Below are 21736 nucleotides of genomic sequence, written 5' to 3'. Positions count from 1 at the left end.
TTCATTAAAAATCCTAACAAATATTCTGAAGACGGCACTCATAAGTCCATCTGTAGCGAAGGAATACAGGTATTGAATCTCATTGATAATGGATTCCTTCATCAAGCTATATATAGCCTAATACCCCTTTAACTCGTTGAGGACGAATCCCGAGTATAACTCCCGGCAGGTGTCTATGGGAAATGTGTGTTACAGCAAAATCAGCCGATCCTCAATAGGTTAATGAGTATACCTGTACTTACATATGGTGCGCTTCCATTCAGAAAGGTTTTTCCAATACACCAATGTATTTTTATCAAAATGTTTTCCAACTCTGTTGGCCTAAATCCCCAAACACGATCTTCTTCTTCAACATTTCTGTTGCTGTTGAATGAGACAAGTGTACCGCAAGACACTCGCACAGGTACGTGTCAGTAAACACGCATGCCCAAAACCATTTCATAATCGCTCCTTTCATAACCACTTCTTTCATAACCACTCCCTTTATTATATATATATATATATATATATTTGAATACAATAGTGGCATGACTGTTTTAAGACAACATAAAACTGCAAAAAAAAAAAAAAAATTTAGAAGCATTATAAAAAGAGAGTTCCATCAAACTTTGCCATAGAGGGGCACAAAATGCTCCAGAAAAACAAAAGAGAAACCTACTTGTACCCTTCCAAATTCTGTTTCTAATCCGGCATGATTATTGCAGTTCGACAAAGTCAACAACTCACCCAAATGCTCCGGGAACGGCTCTATCACTCAGGGAAGACTTCACTGACAGAAGTGGGAGTTAAAAGAGATATAAGGGTAGTCCCGTAATGTCCGGAATACGAAAGGCAAGAGTTCTGCACGAGACTCGACCATGCAGCGGCTTTTAGAATGGACCCTGCTACACACTGTACATCCAGCGCATAGCTCTTCAGAGTGTAACTGTTTGGAATGCCGAGTGGTTCTGCACTGTAACTAGACCACGATGATTCAGTGCTCGGCCTGTGCATAGGACTGCGCTAGAGGAAGACAGCACGCCCCTGTGGTAGGGTACGGCGAGGCTGTGTGAGCCCCCTGATAGGATGGCATTGCTGAATGCCAAGTCACAGCCTCCCCTAAGTATGGGGGGTGGGGACGGCAGAACTTGCTGGAGAAAGGACCTAGTCTTTATTGCCAGTCCCACAAGGACGAAGATGTACCCCGGACTGTGAACCTGGCACCAGAAAACTGAGAAGACTCGCTCCAAGTTGGATTGTATCCCCTGTTGGTCGAAAATTTACCATGTGGCATGAACTCAAGCCAAAATGAAAACAAGGTCAGGCATGGGGGGGGGGGGGTGAGATTTAACTGAATCGCTGTTATCAAATCCAGAAAAGTTAATCATCAATGAGACATCATTGCAACATATTTTAGAAGTCATTGTTTGTAACATCAAAAGTTAACATTGACAAATCTGCATTGCATCTACCACGAAGCACTTTCATATCTTATATCCAACAAATCTTATACATCAAGTCCACATGCTGTCAGGACTAACTCTTCTTTCCAAAGTTTATGGGCATATACAGATATAGGCCTATGTGACTAGTTCCGGTACTAGTTGAAGTACATTGCGAGAAACCAAGTCCAGATTTACTCCAAGTTTGAGTACAAACACACAAAAAAGTTACTTATGAAAAGAAAAATCAAACAGTTATTCACAGTTTGACAGATAATCACAAATCAGACTTACAAAATAATTTTTGAGCAGGAAACTCAGTGCTAGCTTTCACCACACCATGGTCTGGGTGCTATTTCAGTGATTCACCAGGACCTAGAAAAGAAGACTAGTGAAGCAAGCCCCTGTTGGCAGGTTGGGACTTCTTCATTTCCTGACCCTGTTGGGGGAGAAGGGGGAAAGAAGACCCCCTTCATATACTGCCACAGGAACTCCAGGCATGATGGGAGGGGGAGGGGAGGGCATTGGGGGGAGGGGAGGGCATTGGGGGGGGGGGGGCATGGGGAGGGATAAGCATGGGGGTGGAGAGGGCATGGGAGAGGAAGAAGGTTACACTTGTGATTAACATTCAATTACCACCTGCAAGCTTGAGTTACACTCCACCTTGTAACATATTCACCTTGGCTCAAGTACATGTAGCTTGGCTTCTGTGCATTAGCTTTCACAGAGAGACAGGCTCAGTCTCATTTTTCCTTTTGAAATAACAACCTGATTTGCCTATATTCGCTGGTTTTGGTGTCTGCTTTCCTGCTTGGAAAGACACACTAGCCATGTTGTGCAAACCTTTATTCACACGTGTTGATTAGAGTTCTGTGGAATATTTGCAAAATCTTTGGTCATACATCCCTCTTGTAAACCATGTTGCATAAATCCAAAAAAAAAAAAAAAAAAAAGAGCTCAAGACTCTTTAGGCAAACCCATACATTGGAGAAACTGATCTAAGCCACCACAGAATGATGACTAATATTGAAGGATTTTGTGATCCTCACCAGTTAATACACACCAGTATTTGTGGTAATAGCACACGACATCAACACAGAAGCACATGGCAGGCATACCTAAATCAGCAGTGTACTGGGCTTGTAAGTACCACAACCATGCCTGCATGGAATGACGAGATAAACTGAAACAACAACATCCCTTCTTCAAGAAGTCTCTGAAGTTTTTTGGGGAAACAACAAAAAACAGCACACAACATGATGAAAGAGGATATAATGGAATCTTCCAGATTGACAAAAGAACCAACTTGTAAACATGTTTACAAACACATTTCACACTGACCCAGTTATTTTTGTGAGTCTGGAAGTAATCTCGAAATGCATCCATTACCAAAAATGAATAAACTTCAAAGGAAAGATGAAAATATTCCCTACAGGATGATACAAAAATGACAAAAACTTGAACAAGAAATAAGGAAGATATGACATTTTGAAATTTCACATGTTTTCGGAAAACATTTCTTGACCAGTCCTTATGAATATTCAAATGAGCAAGTTGACGATGTCATGCTCTCATAATTTCTTATTCATTTCATATACAGAAATGACAAAAATCTCATATCTCAGCTGTACGAATATAAAACTTGCCTTAAATCCACCAATAATAAAAAAGTACAAATGATAACTCTAATATATCATGGCATGAGAACATGCTTTTACTTGTATTAGTGGTTTTTTTTCTGCATTTCACAAATAACATACATGAAAATTTGTGAGGGTATGACATCATCAAGTCACTCATTTGAATATTCATAAGGACTCGTCAAGAAATATTTTCCAAAAAAATTGAAAGTACAAAATGTCATATCTTTCTTATTTCTAATCTGATTTTTGTGATTTTGTATTTTCTGTATGGAATATTTTTTCTTTCTTTTGAAGTTCATCTATTTTGGGGGTTGTCAATCAGAAACAGTTTCTATCAAGTTTTGAGTGATTCTGGGTAAGCCCTTGAAATCTGCATAGCTTAAAAGATATTCCTTTTGTAGATAATCCCACTTACTTTCAAGTAAAGAACAAAATATGCTCATTATAATTCATTTGCAAAATGACAGGGTCATTAAGCATTGAGTAGCAACTGAGTAGCACATTAAAAGGCATCAGTGCATTATATTTCTTTTCACAACTACATGTCTGATTTCATGTAGATTCTATGTCGGCACATAACAGTTGACTCTTGACCAATTGCAGCTGCATTTTGAGAAAACTTACATTGTTCCTACAAACTATAAGTGGAAAAACTTAAATGTTCATTTCCAGTGCCCCCTCATGTCTTCACTCAGTTAAATGGCAAAGTAATCTCTAATGTAATGCACACATCTCTGAATAAGCAAGATACAGTAAACACAGCAGATTGCCTCTTTAGCTGAAGATCTGATATACAATGTATGAGAAAGAGTGAGACAGACAGACTGTCAAACAGACAGAGAGATATATTTATATACCTCTTTGTATATATTTCAAGTATTGTATTATATTTCAACTATTGCATTTTATTTCAACTATTGATTTCAAATATTGTATCATGTTTCTAGTATTGTATTATATTTCAACTATTATCAAACTATATTTCTCGTATAAACTACATCTGAATTTTCTGTTTGTTTCTATCTTTGTGCAAATGTGGTTTTGTCCAAAAAAAACCCCCAGATTTATGTTGTTGTATCAGAGGATATCATAAAGTGGCTGAAATAATAATTAAAATATTTGAATCATAATGTGGCAACTGTCTAAGAATGCGGCAATATGGTATTACAAATCAAACAACAACAATATCCAGGATGCATCATCACTCTTCGCAAACTGTTCTAAAGATAAAATACTCCCGAGTCCCTGGTTATGACTAACAGCCATTCTCCGTTGCCACGGCGACGGGCAGGATGGATGATGCGGTGACTGCGGCAATCACCAAGTCGGATGCTCATCTCCTCCATTCTGCGAAAGCATTTACCTTTGATGGAAAAAGGAAATGGTAGCACTTTTCATAAGTGAGGCGTGGCTCTAAGCTTACAAAGTTCTCCCCTCCCCATCCCCCCCCCCCTCCTTTTTCTCTTTTAAAATCTGTCTCTCTACTTTTCAGAGTGATTTTTCAACCCTCTTTCTCCTTCCCTTGGTTGATGCCTACTGCAAGGGATACTGTCAAATACGGCTCTATCTTGGGGATTTAAGAGGATCACTTTGTGTCAACTGTTTATACTGGTCATCAAGCCCCTTCATAATCTGGGACGTGCTCCATGAGCCGTCCTCGTCATATCCCTCAAGAAGGGGAGGTTGGCGTGTGTACGGTGTTCTTTCTGAGCAGTCTTTTTAAATATAAACTTCCCACAAAGAGACTGTGCGACTTTACTGTCTTCGAGTGATGTGTCACTCCGTTTTCAGGGTTGACTTTCCGAAAAGAGGAGAAAAACAAAACAAAACAAAACAAGACAAACACACAAAAACACACACAGAATAGTCATAGAATTTTAGAATTTCACGTTACCCCAGAACAGCAATACCAATTTCAGTCACATATGCAAATGAAGTAAGAGTGTACTGGTTCTTATTCACAACTCTGTCATTGATTTTTTACTAAAGATATTCTTAAAAATCATGTTTTGTGTTGTTTTTGTCAAATTCTCAGCAACTTTAGGCTCCCCATAAGAACAAAGGTATGGTTCCCTGATTTATCCCAAACGTCATCTCTTGGGTACATTTTTATTATTGTTACAGCACATGCAAAGTAGCTTTTTCATCAAAAATTTTGAAATGTTGGAACAATATACTAGCCAGTTTCTCTAAAAACATATTTTTCCCCATATATTTTTAACTACAATTTACATGGAGATGGGAGGGGGTAAAAATGCGGTCCAGATACCTGCATGTTTGTGTATTCCAAAAGTCACGACTCAAGGGACCTATTTATAAAAGTATTGTAGAGTTGACCAAGAATACAATTTTGCAATCTGTTTGGGGGATAATGTTTTTAATACCACTCATTAGCAAGAAAAACAGCCTTAGCTTTGTTATCTACATCCCATCAAAGACTGCAATTTTCTCTACAACTTTGCCGTGCTGCATTTCCAGCATAATCGCTTCTCTAAAAAGTTTAATACATGGCTTTGAAAGACAAAATGCTTTCCAAAAGTATTCATGCACTGCTCTCTCAGAATAATGGGGCACACACTGGGGGCTTTACACCTTGGCACGCAAAGAGTTAAAACTCAATCACGGATGGCAGCGTGTACATCAACTAAGGTGCCCCAAGTGACCTAGGCGCCTGTTCGCGAACCGGTTTCCCTGACGAACTTCTCCTCAGCTATAATGGCTTCCACACCTGGGTCCCGCCTGCCGTTCAACTCACCTTTCGCGACACCTCTGCTCTGCTTAAGGTGCGGTGCGATGTATGGAGAAATTGGTGGGGACAGTCTCTACTCTCTTACAAGAAATTTTCACAGCATTCCAGGGACAAGGTGGATTTTTTTTTCGGGGGGGGGGGGGGAGGGGGATGTACATATGCCATCTTTGCACCTACATCATGTATGATGAGCAAGCATCTTTTTTTTCTTTCCTTTTTTTTTGCAAAGAAAAAAAACAACCTTTCAGAAATAACAAGTTCATAAAGCAATTCTAATTCAAATTAACAAGACACAAACACAAAAAATGGTTTATCACATTTTGGTTTTTTTCTTTCAAAATAAAAAAAAATAAAAAAAATGAAATTCTAGATTCAAAGTTTCAAATTTATTTTCATTTCCATCAAATAAACAGAGAAATTATATACAATGTATAAGCAGAAGATATTTGTAATAATTGCAACAACAAAAAACAGAAAAAATGGATCTTCTCATTCTTTCACTAAGAATTCATCTAAATATGTGATATAAAAGAAATATTCACAAACTGCACAAATGTATGCTAAATACATTCATCCAATAAATATGACTAAACTTATAACAACCAGACAGCATTTGCCAAATTGAAATCAAAATTAAATCAACCTGCTCCAAACAGTGTTATGGTCAATGTGTGTTTTCAATATTCCTTATTCAGCAGGTGTGAAAAATTCACTGCCGATTTCATTACTTGGTACACAAATGAGATCTGTTTAAAGGCATGTTTTACCATTTGCAGATAAAACAAAAACCCAGCTTTAGTGTTTCAAAACAGTTCTAAAATGTGAGTTGGGGATAGATACAACCAATGTAAAAATTTTAATCAGTATAGTCAATGTTAGTATTGTTAAATATACAAAATGTAAACAATAGTTAAGTGACAATGTTTCTAGACTAAACCGTCTACAGTTATGGTTTATTGAAAAAAAATAGTGATATCTCCTCATATTTTAGACTTAATTGTAAAATTTTCACATGGTAGGATGTTTTGTGATACATCTCACCTACCATATGCATCACAAGTGATATCTCAAATATTTTTTAAAATCACTGCTCCCAATGATAAAAAGTACCTTTAAAAAGCACTATGCAGGAAAAAAACTTCACTTAAGAAAAAAAAAACACAAAGACCTATTTACTTGAATTTGGACAGTATATATGTTAGGCATTTCTCCTGACCACTAACAAGAGAAAAAGAAAATGGATTCTGATGTGGATCATCCTATTATCATTCTCTTTGTGCTCACGTTCTGATATATCTCTCCGTCCCCCTTGCCTTGGAGTACGGCTCCATGAATTCCCCTGTCTAATGAAACCCTTTGCATGCTTTTAAGTGAGAGAATTAGATTTAGATTACATGTAAAAATATTCAGAATACCATGGCGATGAATAAAACATGACCTCATGGCGTATTCTTTTTATGTATGGGGGGAGAATATCGGCATACCGCGCATTACCATTAGGAAGTTTCACATTAGCAAACTTGCTCTGCTTCAACGAAAGCGGATGATGGAACATCATAGCACTTGCCCACGGCACTGACCTTTAATGGATAATGGAGGGCTATCCCACAATGCACTTGCAACATGCAGTTAAAATCGGCCATCATCGTCGTCGAGAAAAAAAACAACTCAAAAGGAGCCACGGGATAGTGGCTCGTGAACAGGAACACATGGTGTCGATTTCAGAATCTACAGGTAACCACATTTTCCATCACATTGATTACTCTCTACAAGAATACATCCTTAACCGTGCTCATGCTAGATCTTTTTTTTTTTCCCCCACCATAGCTTATCCCAATTCATGTTTGAGAGTGAGCAACCAATGGATCAGAGCTGCCGGATTAATTGCACTTTAATTGGATGCCCCGCGGGCACTCATTTTGACGCACACATAGATTTGTTGCACGATAACAAGCCGATGATCACTTCATTTGGACCTAAATGGCGTCTAGCTTTGTGCGGTAAAAGAGAGCTAAAATGCAGGGAGCAGGCGATGCTAGAAAGAAAAAAAAGACTCTTGAGGCACTGAAAATTCTGAGGGTATCCAAATTCTGTGGTACGCTAAAAATTGATGCATCCACATCTCACTGAGCCAGACAGAGCTAAATACGAGCACACATACACACACACACACACGCACACACACACACACTTTTGGAAGACACACGCAGCTCAAGAATTTGAAATTAGCTCTCCAGGAATGCGGATAAAATATTCACGAATGTACAGCTGGTTAATAGTGATTGATTACATTTCTCCTTTCTGTTTTTGTTTTTGTTTTTCTCACACAGGTGACTCTAAACATTGAGTATACACACTAGAGTATTTTTGGAAGGCTCAACAGAATTACGGCATTTACGTGCATTTACTTTTCACCTGTCCTCGCAATGAAATTGCACTTTATATTCTACAGGGAGACAAAATACCTCAGTCACAGTCTGAACTGCTTCGTTATTCGAGACAGAGTGATCAGTCGTCTCTAATCCTGCACTTTTCACTGCATTTATATGAAAATCATTTCAGTGCTCATACCAGGCTACTTCACAAGAATCGAAAGTATATAAACCTATATGCATTTGTGAGTGTGCTGAACTTCTTTTCTGGGGACCTACAAGTACCCCCACAAGCATCTGATTTTCTTTAGGTTCCCCCGCACATTGCTGAATTTTCCAATTTGAATATGATATACTCTTCTGAATGATTCGACCCTGTTCTGTATCATGAAATACTATTGAAATACTATTTCTGTATCATGAAATACTATTTCAAGTACAGTTTGCATACACTGAATTTTCAAATATTTGTTATTAGTCATTGATCTCGAGATGAATGCTACAAATGTGATCTGTGTGGACAACTTCATAAATGAAATGAAATGATTAGAAGCGAAGATGGCAACAAAGGGAAGAATCTCACAATGACAGACAAATATGAAAGAAAGGAAAGCAATCATATCAAATATCTTGATTACATACTACTTGCTGAATGTTCGATATGTGATGACTGAGAGATCGCTAGTGAGAGATAGAGATCGATAGTGAGAGAGGGAGAGATATATACATATATAGAGAGAGAAAGAGAGCGAGAGAGAATATATTACTCCCATTCAGCACTGGCCTTGGACTGGCTCATGAATGCTCATTATTACAGCCTTATATCCCAGCAATTAGCCGAGCAGCACCCTCCTAATTTCATTGATTACAGCTCTCGAAACACACACAATTTGTCGTTGTCTCGCTCCCCGACCCCGGCGATGATGAGCGGTCCATTTAAATTTGAAAGTGATTAGAGCCTGCTCTATTTGTAATATATCCAGCAATGCAACGGCACATCGCCGCAAGTGCGACACACGACAGTAGCGGTGAATTAGTTAAGTTGAGCAACAAATAAAACCAGCATGGGGGGGGGGTGTTATGGGCATTGCCAAAAAAAAAATATGAAAGGTGTGGTAATTGATGTCCCTGATCATGGCTTGACGAGATGAAAGGATTAGAAGTGAAGTGGTCCAAGCCGACGGTGAATACACCTGCCATAGTATCTGCCCACCGGCCATCACTGGCCAGTTAGTTTACACCAGGAATGCACACTTCTGGCAACTGATCAATCATTGGCAATTAAAGGGAGGAATCACCTCTTGCTGTCGACCCAAAATCAATCGACTCTATCAATAGAAATGAGGTTTCATCAGAATTGGACCTAATGCCAACTGCATATGAATTATTACACAACTGTACCAAAGAAAATCCCCTCCAAAAAAAAAAAAAAAAAATGCCTCTGTTAATGAAATACCTCTGATTTACCTTTGCTTCCAGAATTGAGTGTGCCATATATTCGATAGAGCGAACTACAATAATGACTCTGAAGTGGCAAGATAGAGTAACTTCCACCAATTCGCTCTTGAGCTTCATGTTTGTGCAGTATGTGGAAGACACCTCAGAAATTTCATGCCAACTTTTTCAACTGCAAAGGGAGGAATTTGTTTTCCACCATCACTGCAATATTAGGCATTATCTGGGTGACCAGGAAGTAGTACACCATTTTTTTGCCTTCTAAAGTATGCTTCCTGTTTGCTAGGATCAAAATGTATAAAAAGGATTTTAGCACCTGATGCACAATAAAAACATACATGTAAACTAAAAGATATTTAAGTTATAAATAGATGGGAATCTGCATGTATTAATCATGCCACATCAAATGTCTGAAAAACATGTTTCAATGCAAATAACACATTTTCATATTTTGGATGAAGAAAAATTTTGTAAATATTGCAAAAAAATACAGGATGGAAGCTGTGATATTGGATAGGTACTACCTGTATCATTTCTGTTGTGGTTTTAACCACTAACACTCACACACAAAAACACACTTAAAAATTTCATATTCATGATGGTGTATAACTGCAATCGTCAATATTTTCTCCCAGGACAAGTCTCTATTCTCAACCAAAACCAACTCTGATTTTGTTTTTGTTTTCTTTCATATGTCTAAATGAAAAAAAAAAAGAAAGAGCAAGGGACCTGTAATTGAAACTTTTGCTGGTTTCCCATACACGCACCTGATATTTTGATGGAGGAAAGGTGATAGGTAAATTACCCCTGCGTGCAGGGCGGGATGGCTATCAATTACTGAGAGCGACTTACTAAAATCTAAAACAAAACAAAAGATTGTTTTAAAAAAATAAAAAACAAGTCAAGAGGTAACAGAACAATAGAAAACATGACAAATATTTCTTGCTGTAAAAGGAGCATTGTCTTATGAATTCTTAACCTGTATTCTCATCTTGGACTGCTGTAAAACCAGAAAGTTACCCATGCACAAAACCTTTGCGAATTTCGCAAGGAGCCAAGATAATATAGAAAAGTAAAATGCATGTACACTCTGTAACAGTGTTTTTCTAAACAGTGCATTAAATGCCAGTGGCGACTTACTAAAGAATTTGCAAATGTTTCTGGCTTTGCAATATCAAGTGAGTATTCACAACCATACTGGAGCTAATCATACTGTAATCATACCGTCCCCTCTAGCAAGAGGCAAAACACTCTGTCCCTCGGATAGGACATAAAATGGAGGTCCTGTGTATGAGAGAGTCACAACTCATGCACGTAAAAGATCCCGCTTCATTCATTCATCGCAAAGAGCAGGGTGTTTAACCCGGTGAAGTGGTCCCACCTCACATCCAACTGGACCCCGTGGAAAACCAGCTTAGGGTCTGTTTATGATCAATTTGCGAAGGCAGAATCAGCATTTCGAAACGCTGATTCAAAACGCCGTTCACGGAGCACTGTTTATGCTCACTTTCTTCAAGCCTTGGAAAGAGCGTTTGCGATTGCTTCGCTGACCTCAGCAGAGGCAGGTCAAATTGGGGCGCACACTGCAATCGGTGGCCTGGCCTGGGAGAGCAGCTGGGAAAGACATGCGTTCACAGTAGGTGGGAAAACTGCACAGGCCAAGGTAGCTAGCTGGCCGGGCGCGCGCTTTTTCACGTGAACCGGAAAGGCGTTTGGATGACGTCACTCTAAACGCGTTTAGAAACGCTGTTGCGTTTATGCTTCCCCATCAAACGTGATTAGTCAGAAACGCTGATCGTAAACCCACCTTTTTGTGCGTTTTGGATCGGCGTTTTGAATCAGCGTTTCTATCGAAGTGAGCATGAACACAACAGCGTTTTGCACTAATCATGTTTCAAAACGCTGATTCTGGCCCGAAAAGGGGAAGCATAAACACGGCCTTAGTGTAGCTGAATATGGGCTATCCAGCCATCTTCTCAGATGGAAATGAACAAACAAACGACAAACAAACAAGCTATAAAATGGCATGTTCACACTTGGTACAGCGTATATCACAGACAGCAATGTAAACACTGGTTGAAAATGGACTTACATGACAGCTGGTGTTCACCAGGTCCAAACCACCAATGGCCAAAAGTTTTCACAACTAGACCTGGCATCAGAACACAAAATCATAACAAACTCTACCCCCTCCTCTTCCACTCCCCCCCCCCCCCAAAAAAAAAAAAAAACTATTTTTCAAGATGAGATATGTAATTCCAAAGATAGCACTGGCTCATTGCTAGGAGGCTGAACAAATTCTCTCATATATACAATGTATTGTTAGGTTGTTGTCTTGTTCACCACAACAACAATAAATAAAACAATAGAGATGGTTAATTGTTTGCATGCTTGCTGTAAGTCTGAGGAATACAGCGTTATGCATTAACAGGAAGTAACTTAACCACAAGGCCATAAATGAAGTCGAACAAGATCCCGCGGACACGTCGAGTGAAGATGCGGTTGGATGTTGCGTCACGGCGGTAACAGGTGCGAGCGCTCGTGTTCGCGCATCCTCGCGAGATGCCTACTCCTCTCCAGGCCAGCCACTCCGGCAAAGTATTGATTATTCCGCGCCGGAGGTTTCCACTTTTGAAGTGTTGGCGAGAGTTACTGTTTCTCTCGCCGATCATCCATCGATCATCGATCCTCTGCACCCTCCACTGAGAGTGACGTTTTGAGGGTTTTATTTATACTTTTTCTCAACACAGGATATCTAAATGTAACGTTTTTTTTCGGTACACTCCTGAAACTCAGTTGGGTATCTGCACAATCTGGTTCATACAAAACACACAAAGCATTTTTTTTTTCTCTCTCTCTCTTTCTCTCTTTGATGGGTTGTGATTGATCCAAATGTTATGAATATTAATACAAATGAAATACGCGGAAAGCACACTGGCCCCAGCATGCGACGAGGTAGTATGAACAAACATTTTCCAAACCTCATTTGTAAACACCAGAAAATTTGTGGTGAAGTTTTTGGCATATCATGTGGATTTAAAACAGGATGGTATAGTTTTGGTTGAGATGGGGGGTTCAGGTTTTAACTTCTTGTGAGATACATGTAACTAGAAACCACTTATCTGAAATATCAGAGAGCATACAATTCTAAGAGGAATTCAGTTTACATGATGAAAATCTGTTTTGAAGTAGCTGAGATATCCAAAAACAAGGAGGTCCTAATAAAAGGTGGGACCCACCTTTTATTAGGACCTCTTAGGTGACAGAAAAATAAATCCAACAGCTCCAAAGATTTTAATTTGGGCATATATTCTCGTGAAAACTTGTGAAAACATGATACTTACAAAGAATGAGGATGAAAAACAACTTACACATGTAAGGAGTTTATGATCAATTACGTGATTGCTGACCATCTTTTTTTATACCACTGACAAATGTCATGACAAAATAAAACCAAAAAGACACAATGAACTAGTTGCGCTAAAATCCTGCTAAACACTTCATAGGACTTTTACTTTGCCACTATATCAATTTTATTGAGTTGGCAGAAGTTGCCTGGTTGTGCTGAAAGAGTTAAAGAGAAAAATACTGCAAAACCAGAAATACGGCATAAAACTTTTGCAACTTGCCGACCATGATGGTTATGGTACGGCTTTGTGCTGACATTCAATGCATTGTGTAGGAATAAAAATATATCACATGCATTCTACTTTCGCAAATCTTGGCTCCTTTCTAAAACATGTGAAAGTTTCATGCATTTTTTGTTTGTTTTTGTTTTACAGTATCAAGGTCTTAAAAGATAAACTTACAAGATACTTGGAAGTGACATCACAGAGGGCTGAACGTCCAGCTGCAACCAGCAGGGTTCTCCTTTTACTTTGTGGTCCGAAGCTGACCGCTGGATCTATCTATGGGCTATGACGGTCAGACAGTCGACCTACCCCTGCAAAAAAAAAAAGGACAAACAGAAGTGAAAGATGAATCCTCGATGAGTATCTGTATCATTTATAAATCATCTACATGAGTATTTGTATCATTTATAAACACACATTCATGTTTCTACAGCTGATACATGAGTGCTGAGAGTTTCTCATAAGGCGAGTTAGTTTCGGTGTTGTGACTTTCCCATGGAACATCGTGTCAAATATTTATATGTAGCTGTGATTGTCATGATAACTGCACTTTAAAAAGGTGGATTTCAAGACGGGGGGGGGGGGGGTGAATGGGAAGAGTTTGTCTGATTTAATTGCACCTGACAAACACTGCTTTATGCATGGCATCAATTTCTCGGACAGACGATATGGTCTCGTCCCAACATGCATATGTTATTTTTATTCCTATATAGTGATCGTAGTGTCAATATTGTGATAAAAGATCATATCTGGTGCTTGGCTGTCGAGTTGTTTGGGTGCCCGATGAATTTTTGTACGATGCCCCCAAACTTGCTCGATTCTCTTGAAATTGATATCGGCTCTTGACTCACACATGAGAGGAACAATGTGTTTATCGATCATTCTCCACTTGAAATTAATGATGGCTGTATCAACATCCTTGAGGCATGGCGAGCAGTCGTGTAAGGATAATATTCACCACTTTACACTCGTGATCAAATGCACTATTTGACATTGTTTTATGGTAGAAAAAATCTGAGCTGCATGCTAAAAAACTCTGTGATATATTGTGTAAATAAAGACCTCTGGAAAAAAAAAGATATAGGTGAGAAAGATGAATGCTAAATGCTCCAAAAATTGGATAAATCTGGAAGTGACTAGATTTTCCACACTCAGTAATTCCAGTTAACAGTTGTATTAGATTAAACTGTGTACTGTAAAGTCAGAAATGTTTACATGCATCTTAGTTTCACAAATTTTGCAAAGAGCCAAGATTAACAAAATGAAAATGCACATGAAAGCTTTTGTTTACCTTATATGAATTGAATGCCAGTGGCAATTCATGAAAATTTCATGATGCGAAAAAGGTCCTTTGCTCAAATTCACAAAAATATCACGCCACAAAAATATCTTGCTTAGCATGCAGTAGTAAATGATTCACTATCCACGGTGATGATTTATTCATACATCTCTTGATAGAGACAACATAATCCTCTAAAATTTTGAATGCTGGAATGGTTTTCTTTTTCAGGCATTTCAAAATCATAAGCCTCAGTCCACAAAATCAGTTTCTGAAATGATTTTCTTTTTCATGCAATTCTAACTCACACGACTCAGTCCGGAAATTCAGTTTCTGACAATTGAGCCACAATAGTGTTAAGTATTTCTCCATCAAGAAAACAAAACAAAACAAAACAAAACAAACCCCAAAACAAAAAAGAACATAATCGCTGGGATAGAATGTACACTCCACACAAAAGACGTCTTGTATGCAACAAGGGGAACGAATGGAAAATATTTGTTGATTCAATCATCTACTTGGTATGAAAATTTAAAGGGAACACAAACCCAAAGAGCAATGTGGATTGAGTAAAAGCAGTAGCATTAGTAGAACACATCAGTGAAAGTTTGAGGAAAATCGGACAATCGATGCAAAAGTTATGAATTTTTAAAGTTTTGGTGTTGGAACCGCTGGATGAGGAGACTACTAGAGGTTATGACGTATGAGAGGACCACAATATAAAGAAAATATAAAAGGAATTCCACAAAAATTCACTTTTCTAGCAAAATGAAAGAGTTCTTGACTAACCGCTTTCAGAAAACAGGGGGAATAAGTGCTACCCCTAACATATGTCAGTATCAAGTTGAGGGAATGTGTAATTTTCATGAAAAATGAATTTTTATTGAATTCCCTTTTTATTTTCTTTATATTGTAGTCCACTCATACGTCATAACCTCTAGTAGTCTCCTTACCCAGCAGGTGCAACACCAAAACTATAAAAATTCATAACTTTTGCATCGATTGCCCGATTTTCCTCAAATTTTCACTGATGTGTTCGACTAATATTACTGCTTTCACTCAATCCACATTGCTCTTTGGGTTTACTTTCCCTTTAAAGGACAATTCAAATTGCTCCCACGATGCCCATAAAGAAACATGTACTGGTAGTTGGAGCTCTTATTCATTGGGAAGAAAAAAAAATGCTTAACTACTATGACGAGTCAAGATATATTCACATCAATGAAATCATACTAGTACATGTAAATGATATATAGTACTTAGCACAAAGCAGGTTACTTACTTGGATGCATGATACAGTGTACATGCAAATAGACATACAGGTGTCACATAAAGCAAGAGAATAAGAAGAAAGAGCCAAGGAAAAAAAAAAAGAGGTCTAGTTTATCATAGATAACATCTTTCTTCATAACACTCAGCCTGTACAAATCTTTAGATCACTGTTAGACAGAATTTTACTCACTAGCCGTGGTCACAGTGGTAAAAGATCGAGAAGTTTAAGGTCGTGATCTTTAGGATCTCGAAGTTTTGCCAGTGTGACTGCAGACTTTGCGCTAAACTTCTCTCGAAACATTTTGCAAAACTTTCCACTCAAACTAGAGATTTACTAATGTTCGCAACTGAAACTTCGCAAAGTTTGTCATGTGACCAGTCCACCACCTGTTTGTGGCATCGATCGATAGTTTTCGGGTGGTGCCTCAACGGGATGCACCCGTGTGCATTGTTACATCACAATCACTAGCCATCAGATGGTACACTCTTTCTTCTTCCTTGCATATGTGCACTAGTGACCCAAACTTCTCAATCCAAAGATCACGAAGTTTGGCTGCCGGTGTGAACGGACGACCAAAGATCGTAAAGAATTCGCAATCTTAACCCGTTGAGGATGGACCGACTTTGCTACAACACGCCTTTCCCATAGACACCTGCCCAAGTATACTCGGGACTCTTCCTCAACGGGTGAAACTTTTCGATTTTTTAGCCAGAGTGACTGGCGCTATCAACACTCGTGAAATGAACAGACAGCAATCTCAAAGTTGAGTACACTGAAGATTTTTCGCAAATTGTAATGTTCACTTTTCTGGATATATGAAATACCGAAGTCATCTGAAAAGTGTTTTTGAAATATCGTCAAGGCAATACATCATTGTGGAAATATTAGATGGGTTGATACAGGTGAAAGGAACGTTGGATGTGCTACGTGCAGATGTTATGTTATGATAAATCTAGACACATGGTTTGTCATAGGTACATGAACATCACAAGCACTTTCTTGCTTAGAATCTCTGTGTTTGTTTTGCACTCTGGAGACAGTTTGAAGAGCAGAAATTTTGTTTTTCCTCAAATTCTTGCGGCACAATCAAAACTCTCGACTTGAAGAATGTGCAAAAACATCTTGTCGCACTACATACTCTCGAGCACAAAGAGCATAGGAAAATTCTCTTGAGAAGTCCATTCTTCTTTCTTTCTTTTTTTAGGAGGAAAACACTGATGAATAATGAATGAATAATGAATGACGAACAAATGAAAGGAAGATCACATTCTTTGAGAGCTCGTCCAAGGTGACATCAATTTGATCTGACATGATGCTACGAGAGCCGCCCATCAGCAAAATTTGCACATATTTATGACAGATTTGTGACTGTATTTCAAATGTTGTGACTACCTTCTGAGACACAGGCAGACCTGGAGCCTCATCCAGATGTTGTAGGGTTCCATTTGCTTTTTTCATATCTTATCGGGACATATGGTACGATGGCATTGAACGGGAAAGGGTCATTGTTGCTGTTAGCTGCGAGAAGCAAAGATGCAAGTGTATGGATACAAATTTTCAGCCAGTACATAAAATATGGTGTATTTCATTCTATTTTATTGTTAGTTTCTTTCGTACATATATACTCACAACGATTCTCACACTGTGCAACTTTCTGTACAACCATCATAACTGCGGAGAAATGACTCCGCTATAAGGTCAAAGGTTGATGACCTGATCTGCATGCACAACTGTAGTTGAATCCCCATGATTCATCTTTTGTATCTATATTTCCTTTCAATGACAACTGAAGGGAGATGGAACAATGAGAGTCTTTCCTTGTCTTTCTTCTCCATTTTTTCACATCTCCTGAGAGTCCTACTACAATGCAGCTGTCCTCACTACACTTGACAATTAATCAAGCTCGTATATTCATCGGCACACGTCCACACTTTCCCTTTCATCCAGAGCCACACACTCCAAAGCTTCATCCTGCACTAGTGCGCATATCACCACCAGTCTACCAACAAACGTAATTCAAAGAGGCCAAAAGAGCTGGAAGAGATAAAGATACAAGACTCGACTAGGCTCAAAATCCGGATCCGATTAGCACGAATAGCCAATACAGGAATTAAGAGACCGCAAAACCCGCTCTCTTTGAGGGAACATAATGGGTTTCACCGTAAGCCCACTTAGCACCAAAATGGATCGGTACTAGTGGTGCTCCTTTCTCATCTTTTTTTTTTCTTTTTTTCTTTTTAACGAGTAACGAGCGCCACTCTCTCCGCTTTGCCGAATTCGCTCGGGCTCTCTCTCCGCGGCATTAAGGAAGTCACCACAAAACCTTTCTCAAGAGTACCAAATTATCCGGCAGCACTGTAGAATCCTTGACTTACTTACTTTCCGGGAGTATTTTAACAATGCGGTTTCTGAAGTGACGATCATTTGGCTCATTTCCGTCACAACGTTGGGGGGCGGGCAGGGGGAGTGGGGAGGGGTGGCAATGAAGCTATGTGGATGCATCAATTTGTCGTTGTTACATTGTATTTGCCTTTGCTGTCTCCTGTAACGAAGTATGAAAGAGAAGAAAAAAAAGAAACCAGCTTGCACGGTTGTGTCTTGACAAAAGCTTTGAGAAATATTCACCTCCCTTTAAGTAAAGTCTGAATTTTGGTTCAAAAAGTGAGTTAAACTTTCTGTAACCTATCCTCCAACTATACCTGATGAGATCTGCTGCTTTCAAGCTGAACAATACTTCTATATTCTTTCTTTTGTAAATTCCAGATTCCTCCATAATTGTAAAATTTCAATGTAACATAGATATTGCCCCATCTTGAAAGCTTACTCATTTTCTTTTAAATGACAAAAAAAAAAAAATCACAGAATATCTCTCCAAATCTTCCAACTTGAAATAAGAAGTATTCAATTGTTCACAAAATGGGCAACAGCACTGATAAATAAAAAGGCTACAAAATCATTGTCCAGCAAATGCATGAACTTTTGACAGGTTTTTCATTTGGCATGCAGTGCACAGTTTAGGTGGCAAAGAGCAAAAGCATGTAAGAAAGAGGCTTTATTACTACACCTCGCTGTAATAAGGTAATCCCTGAGCAATGATTTGACGCTCAGAATGCAGACGTTATACATACAAATACGAAATCCGGCACTTTGCCAGGCACCGTGTAAGGTGGAAGTATTCCGGCGGCACCGGGAACTGTTCGGAAGTCATCTCGTCCTCAATGCTCGTCACCCTGTTCGAAAATTTGCCTGCAAATTTCATGTCTCAATTTTCGCAAAGATAATCACCGGGGTTGCTGGCGTGCCCGGCGCTAGTTAGCAGACCTATCTCGACAGGGGAGATTCTCGCGGGGGAGGAGAACCTCTATACAGAATGCATCATGTCAACACAGCTATCGTCACGGCAACATCAGGTAAAGCTGCTTCTGTTTCATTATAAAAGAATGACGCTCAGCAGGAAGGGGCTTAAACTGCAAACATACCGGAAATTCAAAGATCACTTTAGATGCCTCATCAACATTAGAGCGGAAGAAGTCGACTCCATATATTCCTGTCCACTTTTAAGTTTAAGTACTAGAGGAGAGAGACTAGAGAAAGCCTTTAACTTCCAGTTTACAACTCACTGGTGCTCTTGAAAATTGAGGCCTTGTGGTTTAGTTTTATATTCCACACTGGCAAGTGTGCACACTGCTTCCTTTTTGCTCACATCTGCCTCATATTAACTCTTTGAGTCCTATCTGCTACATGATTATGTATGATGTCAATGGTATTTTACAATGATGGTGCAAAGAGGGTTATCTGTTTAAACACAAGCTAGTCTCCAAGAAATTGTCACATGGAGTGGAATCAAAACTCAGTCAATGAACCTTGACCAAAGACTATGTGTTATCTACTTACAATTACCTCACACGTCACAATTTATAAAAAAGCTATATTTCATGAATTTTCTCTAGTATCAATACAGCATTTTATCATGCATCTTTTGTCTATTACACACCTACAATCTATCAATAGAACAGATTTAAACTAATCCTGGACATTATTATGTTATGAGTACTAATATTACCCTTTGCATTGTTGGTACTATTATTATTATCATCATAAGTGAGTGTCTTTTATCATAAAAGAGCATTTGCTGTAAGCCAACCTACATGTCATGAATTTGACTACATCTGTAATAGTCCTTTTCCAACAGTCCAGTAAACTGATTCCTGTATCGCACCCAGTACTTCACAATGCTGTTAACATGTGCCTAAGTATGGCTGACATTTTACCATTAACTACACAATGCACCTACAGCCACGCCTGCACGTTCCGATGTTGCCCTCTACTAACCTTGAAATTAGTAATGAATTATTCAACCTGCTCTCACTATTGAGTTAATTAGCAAAGGCCTCTTCTCTTGGTTAAAAAATGAAGTGAATATTGAATGTTAAAGGTCAACCAATGTGGATGAATAATAACTGATATCAGAATGTAACTTTTTCAGATGAACACATCATGCAAAATAATTCTTTTTCACACACAAGCAATGAGAGAGAGAGAGAGAGAGAGAGAGAGAGAGAGAGAGAGAGAGAGTGAGAGAGAGAGAAGTTAGGTTGTAATCCCACACTTTATGGGAGTCCTTAGAAATACTTTGAGATCAATATGTAATTGAATCATGGAAAGTTTGAATTGTTCTTTTCTGAAGTATACTACCGCATGAATTCAGGCTTATTTAAATTAATTTGTTCACTTGTCATACTTTTCAAAGGAATAACACCTGTAACAATATAATACACTTACACTCTTATAATTAAAGAGTTTGAATGCAAACAGATAAATGTCATTTCAAAGTTTATTTGTTTTTAGTAAGCTCACCATCAAATAGAGAAAAAAGAAACTTTTCAATGATGCTGCACTCATTACATAACAAAACATACTTGGGAAGATATTATCAAAAATTACGACATACAATGTATGTTTAATTTCTTTGCTTTTCAGCAGTTTCAGTCTCAAATATCTCAAGTTGATGAAAATGGATATAAAAGTTTTTGCACTTAGACTCTTCAATTATTGCATAAAATGAAAAAAAAAGGAAATAAATGCATGCACAGCGAATATCAATCAATTCCCACATCAGTTTGTATTGTAATCATAATAACTTATTGTCTTTTCTTGGCCATGACCGGACATCACTCTAAAGTCTGGATTGGAGCAAACTTGTGATAGAATGAATGGATACCAAAGAGAAGGTAGGAACCTCAGTTATTCATGCTGAATATTGCCTAAGAAAACATTTTTTTCTTCAAAAAAACAAAACAACGTATAGTCTGGAGATAGATTTTGTATACAGATGGAGATGTACACTCAAATACGACAGGCACGGAAGGATGCTTGACGCTAATCTTTGGTTCTCAAAACCTCTTGTGGTTGAGTTGCTCCTATCTTCACAGAATGCAATGCAGTCCTTGTCTGATGTTCAGGCATATTAACGACTATAGTCCCATCATAATGTTTATATCTGGCTATTGGGTATGAGCAATATTAAAGAATTTGCATCTATGGTGTTATTTTTGAGGACCCTGATGAAAAAACCTGGCACTATAAACTATTCACTGCCATACATAGTTGTATTGTATTTGACAGAAAATGACCCATTAATTTCAAGCAATATTTCAGCTGAGAACAACAGGCCAAAACATTTACAGGGGTGGTAAATGAACAATTTCGCTGCAAATGCAACCAATCATCGGATGTCACTTTCATTCCTGTATTATGGATGCTATGAAATTACAATGCTTAATTCTCTCTTTAAACTACCATTAAGACCAGGAATTAGTTTGGCAGAATTTTCATTAGGTGAGTCATGCTGCCAAATTAAAAGGATCAGTATCAAATCATGAGCATGAGTAAGAATTGGCATATGACATTTA

At 38.4% G+C, this 21736-nt stretch overlaps 1 protein-coding gene across 1 annotated transcript in view; it reads right to left on the bottom strand.

The window, feature by feature from the left end:
* The window catches only part of LOC139718677 (plexin-A4-like), a 311060-nt gene that overhangs the window by 166375 nt on the left and 122949 nt on the right, over window positions 1–21736 (bottom strand). The window contains exon 3 of the mRNA XM_071630135.1: window positions 13450–13583. The gene's annotated coding sequence lies outside the window, so the exon portion shown is untranslated. The remainder of the gene's footprint in view (window positions 1–13449; window positions 13584–21736) is intronic.

Source organism: Diadema antillarum, unplaced genomic scaffold (genome assembly GCF_040938485.1).
Source record: "Diadema antillarum isolate AM-2024a unplaced genomic scaffold, OU_Dant_1.0 scf00000098, whole genome shotgun sequence".
NCBI lineage: Eukaryota > Metazoa > Echinodermata > Echinoidea > Diadematoida > Diadematidae > Diadema > Diadema antillarum.
Note: the sequence above shows the minus strand (reverse complement) of the source record. Positions and strands in the feature narration are given on the sequence as shown.